At 35.1% G+C, this 10,932-nt stretch overlaps 1 protein-coding gene across 3 annotated transcripts in view; it reads right to left on the minus strand.

The window, feature by feature from the left end:
• The window catches only part of CCDC73 (coiled-coil domain containing 73), a 152,938-nt gene extending 142,431 nt beyond the window's left edge, over positions 1–10,507 (minus strand). For 2 of the 3 annotated variants that reach the window (XM_032841056.1, XM_032841053.1), the window contains exon 1: positions 10,444–10,507. The gene's annotated coding sequence lies outside the window, so the exon portion shown is untranslated. Of the gene's footprint in view, positions 1–10,192; positions 10,235–10,443 lie in introns of those variants that run through there. The other variant, XM_032841054.1, reaches the window with a different exon arrangement.
• Positions 10,508–10,932: the final 425 nt, after the last annotated feature.

Below are 10,932 nucleotides of genomic sequence, written 5' to 3' on the forward strand. Positions count from 1 at the left end.
AAATTGAAGAAATCTTACAAAAAGAAGTGCAAAAAGCCAAAGCAATACAGGATTGAAGAAAAAAATACTAGAGGATTCATTCAGAAGTTCCAATAACTACACCCTAGAAGTTCCGAAAAAACATATAGAGAAATTAGAGAATAAATCATGACAAACTGTTGGACACCTGGTCAGTCAGTTAAGCATCTGACTTCAGATCATGTTGTGATCCCAGGCTCTGGGGATCAAGTCCCACACTGGGCTCCCTGGTCTGCCAGGAGCCTGCTTCTCACTCTGCCTCTCTCTCTGTCCCTCATGAATAAATGAATAAAATCTTAAAAAAAAAATTATGACAAATTGTCAAGATTGATTTTCTCAGAACAAAAAATATGAGTTTACAAAAAGCTCATGAAGTGCAGGCTCCAAGACAAATCATGGTAAAATAATAGAACAGTGGAGAAATGGAGAGGTCCTACAAGCTTCCAGAAAGAAAAAAAAAATTCCACACAAAGGATGAAGAATTAGAGTTTTCAATATCTACAATAAAATCTAGAATAAAGAAGCTACGTCTTCAAAGTTATTATCAAACCAGAATTTTATTGCCATGCCAAGTGTGGAGGTAAAAGATATTTTTAGATATGCACTTTCCAAAACAATTTACCCTCCATGCATTCTTTCTCAGGAAGCTACTTAAGGATTTCTGCAAGGAAGAGGAAGATATGGAATCCGGGAAACAAGGGACTCTAAGTGAGAAAGAGAGGCAACAAAGCCCTGCGATGGTGAAGGGGCTGGTACAGCTAGCAGTCCAGATTGGTGTGCTTTAGTAGGTTCCGGTAGAAAGCTCAATAGGATGAAATGAACAGATTACCAACTGTTTTTAAATCACTAATAAGCGTTTTACATAAATGAGAAAAGTCTGGGGTTGAATTAGTAATGAACACATCAGAAAGTAACAATGGAGGAAACAAGACAATGGTTGGAGGATGTTGTACAGGAAAGGAAAATAATTATAGCATACTACAATGGTTCAGTTATAAATAGCATTTATTCAGTCATAATAATATATATACAGTCGAGATTACAATATAACTACCATAAGATGGATGGTAGGATAGTATGTGAAGGGAGAGAGGTTAGGGCACAAGATGAAAGAAAGTTAAATCTTCACCTCCAATCATAGAGTCTTTAGATAATGCCTAAAACTGGAAAATCAAGAAGTAGCAAATGATAAGTATATTATTTAGACACGTGGAAGTAAATGGCTAAAGAATAAGCTAAAAGAGTTTAAAGTAGTTGCTCTGGAGAAGAGAAAATGGCAGGGTAAACTACTGGTTTTTCCTGAACAAACCTTGTAAAAAAATTTTAGTTATTTACACTATGTACACATGTAACTGATGAAGTACATACTAAATTTTTTAAAATTCAAGGGGTACCTAGGTGGCTCTGTCAGTTAAGGGTCTGACTCTTGATCTCAGCTCAGGTCTTGATCTCAGGGTTGTGAATTCAAGCCCCATGTTGGGCTTCACATCCAGCATGGAGCCTACTTAAAAAAACTGGGATTCAAAATTATATAAGCATCATGATTAAAACCATACCCATATAAATGTCATCAAAAAATACTGAAAGAGAATACATCATTATGATAACTGTAGTTATCTTTCAGTGATCAAAGCACAAGTGATATTTTCTCCATTCTGCTTTCTATAAAGTGCATATATAATGGAGGAAAAAATTTTGTTATGTTTTAAGCTGTTACAGAATTACTTCAGTTGCAAACCGTCAGAGAGATATGAAATCAGTTTAGTTGCAAGCAGCATTTTTATGAAAGAGGAGAGAAAAGAACAGGATAGATTGGGCTTTTTTTTTTTAAATTTATTTATTTTAGTGGGGGGGCAGAGAGAGAGAGAGATTCCTCAAGCAGACTCCCTGCTGAGCAGTCAGATGACCCCTGAGATCATGACCTAAGCCAAAACCAAGACCAACTGAGTCACCCAGGTGCCCCTAGATTAGATTTACCTGCAATTTCCACATATAGTAAGTTTCATTAAACTTTCATATTAATTATATACAATGTACTGAATCACAATGTGAAATGTATTTCTTACTGTGGGCCAGAGTCCAAAAATAGTTTTGTTTCCTAAAGATTTATTTATCTTAGAAAGAGTATGAGTGGGAAGGCAAAAAGAGTGAGAGAATCCCAAACAGACTCTACGTTGAAACTGGAACCTGACACAGGGATTGATCTCACAACGCTGAGATCATGACCTGAGCCGAAACCAAGAGTTGGATGCTTAGCCAACTGTGCCTCCCAGGCATCCCCAAAACAGTTTTTACAATACTATTTTAGATAGCTTGATAAAGTGAGAAACAAGAGTTTTGAAATTTGGGAGCACCTGCGTGGCTCAATGTGTTAAGCCTCTGCCTTCGGCTCAGGTCATGATCTCAGGGTCCTGGGATCGAGCCCCGCATTGGGCTCTCTGCTCAGCAGGAAGCCTGTTTCCCCACCCCCCCACCACCTGCCTCTCTGCCTACTTGTGATCTCCCTCTCTCTGTCAAATAAATAAAATCTTTTTTTTTTAAGTTGTGAAATTTTGTGCTATATAGATTTTTATAGTATGCTTTTGAAAAAGACATAGGCATTTTTGTCGATTCCTGTAAGAATCCACATCAAATGTGGATTCAAATTCTGCCTTCTTTTACTAGCTGTGACCTCTTTGCATTTCAGTTTCCTTTTATACAACAGTGATAATGACACTCACTTTACAGGGTGTAAGGATTAAAGGAGGTAATGTATTAAAGTCCTGGCATATACAGGCCAACAGCTAGTGAACAAGAAATGGGGATGCTAGTATGGACAAAACATGACCTTTTGGTCATTTAAAGGAGACATGAAATATTTAATTTGAAGTTTCATTTACTTTTCACTCTATAGGTCAAAATACTCTCACATTTCAATACTGATTTTATTACAACAATCTCTAAAAATGCATATGCTTTTCCCTATTTTGAAACATAATTTGAATAAACTCAAATAAAGATTCCATATAGGAAAGAAGTCATTCAAAAAGATGCTGAACTATACCTTTATTTTTAACATTTGACTCCACAGTGTTAATAACAAACTCTTAAAATAGTTCATTTATTTATAGTACTTTATAAGTTTATTACTTATATTTGTAAATATAATAAATATATATTTCATTATTTAAAAGTCTTAAAAAATAAAGCCAGTATTATAAAATGTTTGAAACATTACCTCAGCAGTCACCACATTACTAATTTTATATTTGCAAGTACTGCCATTTTTTAGAAAAGAGCTTTTTTCAAAACTACATAATAAAAATCTATATTTTACCACAACTTAGGAGTTCTAACAGCTTTTATATCTTTGAAAGTATTTATTAAAAATTACATCTTAAATACTCTACAGGGGAAAGGAAGTTAGCCCATAATCCTGATAGGGGTCAGGGTAATAACACAAAATGGACAAATTACACTGTCATTCTACTTAAATTATTTAAGTTATTTAATTTGACCTGTAGATAGTCTCTTGTCTTCTCATCATGCCTGACTTTTAAGTGGGAGGTCTTCATTCATGATGATCCTTTAATAGAAGCAAAGCTTTCTCCATTTAACCCATGCTGTTATCAATCATGTACAGGGATAAATGAGCCTGTAAGATTTTGCCAGTATCACAAATGACACTGTGACCTGAGGCCAACATCTTTATTTGCTTCTCCAGTGATTCACTTCAGCAGATATTAACCAATTTTATAATCCATGAAAGGCAAAATTAAAGGACACCATCCATAAAACAGAATAATTCCTATCAGCAACAAAGTGATGTGTGTATTATCTTATAAATTATATGGCCATACAGTGTGGTAATGTAATGAAGTAAAGATGGTAATAATCAAATGCCTAGGGCAAACGCTAATATGCATTTAATCACACAGCATGAAGCCATTTGTCACTACAGTTGAATGCATGTGTACATAAAATACATGAGTCACGTCCTTATTGTTATACTATAACAGCATCAATTTCACACTATCATTTCACATAATAACAATTGGTAGGATTTGACATTAGCTAAAACATTCAAAGAGTATAAGCAAAATCATCAACAGCTTTACAAATATAAAAAACAATTTGATTTCTCAATGACTAAAACAAAGCATTCCCCCCCTAAAAATTCTTTGTTAAAGAAACAGAACTTCCAAGTTTCCTTTTCTTCTTTAAATAACACTTAAATTGGTTTCATCATATTGCCTTTTACTCTTAGGAACACTCTTACAACTTGAACTGAATGCTAAAGCAGTCTCACAAGGCTATCTCCTTCATAAGTAATTATTAATATTAAAATATAAAATACAGATGACGTTTGTCACAAAAAGTGCATGCTTGTGTGAAAAACTGTATTCATTAATTACACACAGGCTGGTGTGTGTGTAGCTTAGAAAAGATTCAGAAAAAAATGCCATGACATGATCTAAAAATATATAAACATTATTTAATTATCTGATCTTGGATTGGGAACACTCAATGGGAAATCACCTTAACTTACGTAAATATTATATAATAGTATTATAAATATTACATTTCCTCAAGCTTATTCCCTCTAAAAGTGAAGGACCAAAGGGTCTTTTATGTATAGGACAGTAGCCAAATAGGAACTGAGTACATTTGCAGTCATATTCTATCTTGTATTAGCAATGGTTATATTAGCCATTATAGTGTAAGTTCCTTGACTAGTGACCAAATCTCTCTCATTCCTGTGCCTTCACATTGCCTAATACAATAATTTACAAAAGTCAAGCACTCAAGATTTTTTTCATAGCACATTGCAATGAATTGACTAGATAACTCCTACCCTTTGGAAAAGGTGAGGAGGATATTTGGAAATCATGAGTCAAATAAGGTAGGATGTACAAGCAGTGTGCCCTGTAATCATGATAAACTTTAAAAGAAATATGTCACAATCTTAGAAAAACCTATGGAAGAATAATTATGTAACGGAGGAAAATGGAAGAGTGTCCACAGTTGGATTTTTTTTTAATTAAACTTATAAAGACAATAAATAACTTAACACATGATAGGACTTAACACATCTGTTTAAGAAACTGCAAATGATACAAATCTGAGTGAATGGTCTTTACCTTCAAAGTCTAGAAAGGTAGAGAAAGCATTCATTCAAATAAATGTAAGCCTAGATATGATACTAGGCATGATATAAGACATGACAGAAAAAAAAAAAAAAAGGTGCTCTAAGTGTTGAAAGAATTCAAGCACATAGTGCCCAACCCTCAATTATTCACCTATAAAATAAAGATACTAAACTAAGTTTAAATTTTTGTTAATTTATATATATCATGTCTCATTACCAAAATAGTTATAAGTACAATAGCAAATTGGAGTACATGATGTCTAGCAATACTTCTGCCAGTAAAAATCTGCTTTAATTCATCTATGGAGAAGAGATTTCAGGCTATTGAAAAACTCAAGAGATAGTTCTCAAAAAAGGATTTTGAGACAGACCCTGAGCAAAGGAAAATCAAATCTGGTTGAAGGATAGGAGGGTAGTTCTTACTGACACAAACTGATTTAGAATGTAGTAAGTCTTTGAACAGGTTTCACAAACTGAGGAGGAAAGAAGATAGAAGATAGTTTAAGGTCATAAGTAATCAAGGAAAGGGAAGGGAAAGAGAGAAATTGAAACATTTTACATTTTACAGAAAGAAGTCAGTAAAGATCAAGGAATTAAGTGAGGAGGGGATAACCGAAGAAGTGACATCTAGGAGTTGAGTACTGAGTAACAGATATATGAAAATAATTATAATACAATAAGGCCATGTGCAATGGTAGAGATCCTTAGCACTATAACAGCAGAAAGAAGGGGCTTCTAATCCAGCAAGGGAAAAAAATCAAGGAAGAATTGAAAAGTCTGAGACTTCCTGGGGGCGGTGACCTCCGTGCTGAGGCTTAAAAATCTTAAAAGTTAAGAAATTAGCAAAGTGAAAAATGAGGTAAAAGTGCTTTAGAGGCGAAAAATAGCATAAGCAAAGGCACAGATGGACACAACATCATTTTAAATGAGGAACTAAAAACAGCTTAAGGTTAGAGTTTACCATGTAAGCCTGGAAGAAGAGATGAGGCATGAGAAGCACACAGGTCTTTGGTCTTTTGGTCCATGTTTAGGAGCTTGAACTAATTAAAACCTTCACACACTCTGCTCTCTTACAGAGAATGTTTTCCTCTATCTTTCCTGTTTAAATGCAATTTAAAAATCAGATTGAATTTCATCTCCTCTGTGATCCTTTTCTTATGAATCCAGTTTACACCATTTCTCCTTTCCTGAACTGTACTTGTTGCCCATATCACACGATTATTGTATTTATTGCTCCATTCTTATTGTCTGTTCCCATTATTTTGCACTTTATTATGTCAATTTATAATGCTGCCATAAATGTTATTTTTTCATTAAGGACTTGATGTTTGTAGAAGGTTTATTAAGCTCCAGAGGGAAGTGCACTTGGGAGACACCTGATAAATAATTTCTTAAATTACTATAAATCATGTGTAATTATTAAAATACTCTGAGTTTCTTGAAAGAAAATATTTTACACTAAAATATTTCCTATTCGCAATAAAATCTTTGCAAATTTCTCCTTGTTTTAAGAAAAGGAGTAGGGATTTCATATATAAATTTTAGAAATTTAATACTTATATTCTAAAAAGGAATGGTCTGAAATGTATGAAGGAAATGAGAGAATTGGAAATTCTCTCCATAAGGATCATTATATGAAACCAAACATGAAATATACTATTAAAAGTACCATAAATTTGGGGCACCTGGGTTGCTCAGTCGGTTAAGCACCTGCCTTCACAGCTGAGGTTATGATCCCAGGGTCCTGGGATTGAGCTCAGCGGGGAGCCTTCCTCTCCCTCCCCCCATTCTGCTTGTGCTCTCATAAATAAATAAAATCTTTTTTTAAAAAAAATTAAAGTACTATAAATTCAGCTAATCTAAAGCAATATAACAGAGATCTTTGTATCAAATACATAAACACTCATTTTGGTCACCTTATACATAAAATGTAAGAAGATCTTTTAAATATTTCTTAACCACTTAAAATCTTCAATTATACTAAACTCCAAATTTTTCCAAATATGAAAAAAACAAGAGTAAATTTTCAAAATATGCTAATAAGAAGGATTCTAACACAGCTGGAAATTGCTTACTGAATTTAAATTGAAGATAAAAGCTTTAGTTTATATTAATCAGTGCCCGAGATTTTCATAAAGGCTTTTCTTATTAACAGAAAGATTCCATGGGTCATAAGAAAACTAAGAAGGCTGAACAGCTTCCTGACATCCTTCTGTCATGTCCATATTAGCAAATAGAATAAATAAATTGTGAAAATTACATTAAAAACTTACAGTAAAAATTCTCACACAACATACATACAGCAAAAACATTTTTCCTTAATTATCTACATGATCATTTTCCAAAGTCTAGAGGGCAAGAGGTCCACAAAATACATCTCTAAAAATGGGTTCCACTGTCAAATAAATCTGGGAAATGCTGCATACTAACTCCCCATCTTAGAGATTACCATTAGCATACCATTAGCATAGTTAAAACACATTTAAGTTTAACCTCAATTTCCCAAGTTTATCTTAATCATGAAACACTCTTTTTTTTTTTTTTTTGATAATTCAAAATGCAAACTAATATTCTGGGGAACATGCGTCCCAAAGAATGTGTTTTGGGAAATTCTAACAATTCTCACATGAAATTGTTCCATGTTCTTACTTTATTTGTGGCTTGAATTGATTATAAAGGATAATTTCCCAACAAGAAATGTGTTATCAGGACTGATAGAAGAATATTATCTTCAACAAAGATATTTATCATTTTAAAATAGACTAGAAAAAGGAAAATAGATTCGAAAAAATAAAGTAAAAAAAAGTAAATTGCTCATACTAAAGGTAAGAAATTGTTTCATCTATCTTATTCAGTATTTCAGGTGTATATACCCATTTATACTGGACTGCATGTAAAATGTATTTCTTAATGTAGGCTCTAATCTGAAAGTTTAAGAATGCAATGAGTTCCAAAAATGCTATGAGCTGGGTTAAACAGGTTCCTTTACTGCGGGACTTTTGAAAACCTTTAATAAATGTCTAAGAGTGTCTCTAACTCGGGAGCCTGCATAGTTTAGTGGGTTAAGCCTCTGTCTTTGGCTCAGGTCATGATGTCGGGGTCCTGGGATCGAGCCCTGCATTGAGCCCCCTCTGCTCAGCAGAGAGCCTGCTTCCCTCTCTCTCTCTCTGCCTACTTGTGATTTCTCTTTCTCTCTGTCAAATAAATAAATAAAATCTTTGGGGGGAAAAAAAAAAGTATCTCTGGCCATAGGAAACGTTTTGCTGAAGCATCTCACATGACCAGTGTTCCTTAGAACACAATTTAGGAAATACTTCTTGTTGGAAATCATGCACCCCCAACTGTCTTGAGGCACATTATACGAAACTGACATTCAGTTCTTACCTCTTTCATAATATCCACAGCTTTCTCATCTTAACTGCAAGTTCTTCACTATTTGGTCAGACTTAACAGTAACCTTAATTTGATTTACATGAAGTAGTAGTGAAGCAACCGTGCGTCAATTCTGGCCCTAGCACTTACCGACTGTGTAGTTATCAGCCTTGTATTATTATTTAACCTCTTTCCCACAGCTTCCTCAATATGGCCTAGGAGACTAATGAAAACACTTAGGTCACCAAGTATGGTATTGATTTCTTTGTTATTGTGTTTTTGTTTTTAGTTTTAAATAAAATAATGCTCATAAAGCATTTAGTGCAGTGCCTGGCATGTAATAAACTTTCAACATATGAAAGATGTCTATTACTATCAGAAAAACAGTTATAACACCAGTAGTTATGAAATCCATCGTCAATGCTAAGAAACTAAAAACGCTATGCTGCCACCCAGTGGTCATTATGATATAAAAACTGATAAACAGGTTCCTTCCTGATACTACGGTATGAAACAGTATAAAAATTAAAATACTCTCTCAACTTACATTAGCACACTTGATAAATTATCGAGTGGGGAATAGAATTCTTAAGAATTCAAGAACTAGTTGGGCACCTGATGGCTCAGTCGGTTGAGCACCCAATTCTTGATCTCAGCTCAGGTCATGATCTCAGGGTCCTGGGATCAAGCCCTGGTAGGTCTCTGCCTCAGCACGGAGTCAGCCTGAGATTCTCTCCCTCTGCTCCTCCCCCATCTCACATTCATTCTCTCTCTCTCTCTCTCTCTCTCTCTCTCAAATACATAAATAGATCCTTAGAAAAAATTAAATAGATTTTTAAAAGGAACTCAAGAATTACTTCAAGTCCTCCCTGAAAGCAGGGAGGGTTTGAACACAAAAACTGGCTGAAGAAATGACTGGAAAAGACAATTGTGAAGGACTGTAAAATAAACCCCCCCCCCCCAGGTAATGTTTGCTGATTTTCAGGTTGGAATATCTCATAAGGGTTTTTCCTTCAAGGTACAAAACAAAGAGCCATAGGCATTTATCACCACTAAAGCAAAATAGCAAAATAACCAAAATTAGAAGAATCTCATTAGTCTAAGTGGAAGATTCTTAATGGAACAATCACATTTTCTAAGTAAGTGTACTGATTACAAAGATTCCCAGAAATACCTTGAGAGTTGTTACTGATGATTTCCAAAAACAAAGGTAAATGGAAGATAAAACAATGACATGAATAAAGTAAATCTGTAATTCAACATTATGGGGATTGGCAAGCCAGTCATTTTACTCCCAGGGAAATTCCATTTCAGTTTGTGCAATGCACTTCAGAAGGAATACCATTACTATAAGAATAAAGAAAAGTTGCAAAATTTTCCTCCGGGATTTACACACTTGGGCAACTCCCGGATTTACACACTTCGGCAACCATGCTTCAAACACCCTGCAAGTGACATCCACCAAAGAAAGCCGAGATTCACCTCTAACGGTTCAAAATGGTGCAAACCTTAAGCACCAGACGTGCCTGAAAATCTTCACAAGAATGCCCAACATTATTACACTTATTCTTAATGCAAACATGAGGTCGAAAAACAAACCAAACAAAACCTAAATCACACATACAGGATGCTCCCGCGCGTCTCTATAATGAACAGACAAGACACCTTACCAACCGGAAGCCTTGATACCGCTTCAGGAAAAGCCACGAGAAGCCCAAGCAAAGACTACGAGGTCCAGGGGTGAAGGCCTCTCCCTGGTCGGTGGGTGGGAGATTCTAGACGCCACCAACGCAAGTCGGGAGACTTCCAGGGAAGTCAACCACTGGGCCGCCGGGGAGAAGGACAGGTCAGGCAACTAGAAATGCTGGTGAAAGCCTTAAATGAGCGCTGGTTGTAAAGATTAGAAAGATTTCTGAAGAGCTCACCTGCAAACCAGAAACGGCTCTGAGTTACCTCAGCAGTCTGCCCTCTCACTCCCACAGCTTCCGGTTCACCTTTCCCACCCAGGAGAACTTCCGGTTTCCAGGCCGGAAGCTGGTCGTAAATGCACCTGGGGCAAAATGTGATTTTTGGTTACAATAAAAAATTAAAAAAAAAAAACAAAAAAAACAGAAACAAGATTCTGCAAAGTTTCTCTGATTGCTCAAGGTTTTTCTTTGTTTAAGTAAAATACCTATTGGCTTATCTATCTGTATTTAAAAAAAAAAAAAAAACTTTGCAAGAATAAAGAAAAATCTGATGTGTTACCTGTTGGGAGCAATGGGAACTGTGCGGATGGGCACAGGAAAAACTGGAAGACCTCATTGAACGTCTTTTTATACTTTTTATGTTGAATCATGTGACAGAAAATTAAATGTTGATTTTTTTAAGTGAATTAAGAGAAAAACTATAGCTATAAATATACTGATGATCAA

This window comes from Lontra canadensis, unplaced genomic scaffold (assembly GCF_010015895.1).
Source record: "Lontra canadensis isolate GAN:19392208 unplaced genomic scaffold, GSC_riverotter_1.0 scaffold118, whole genome shotgun sequence".
NCBI classification, from domain to species: Eukaryota; Metazoa; Chordata; class Mammalia; order Carnivora; family Mustelidae; genus Lontra; species Lontra canadensis.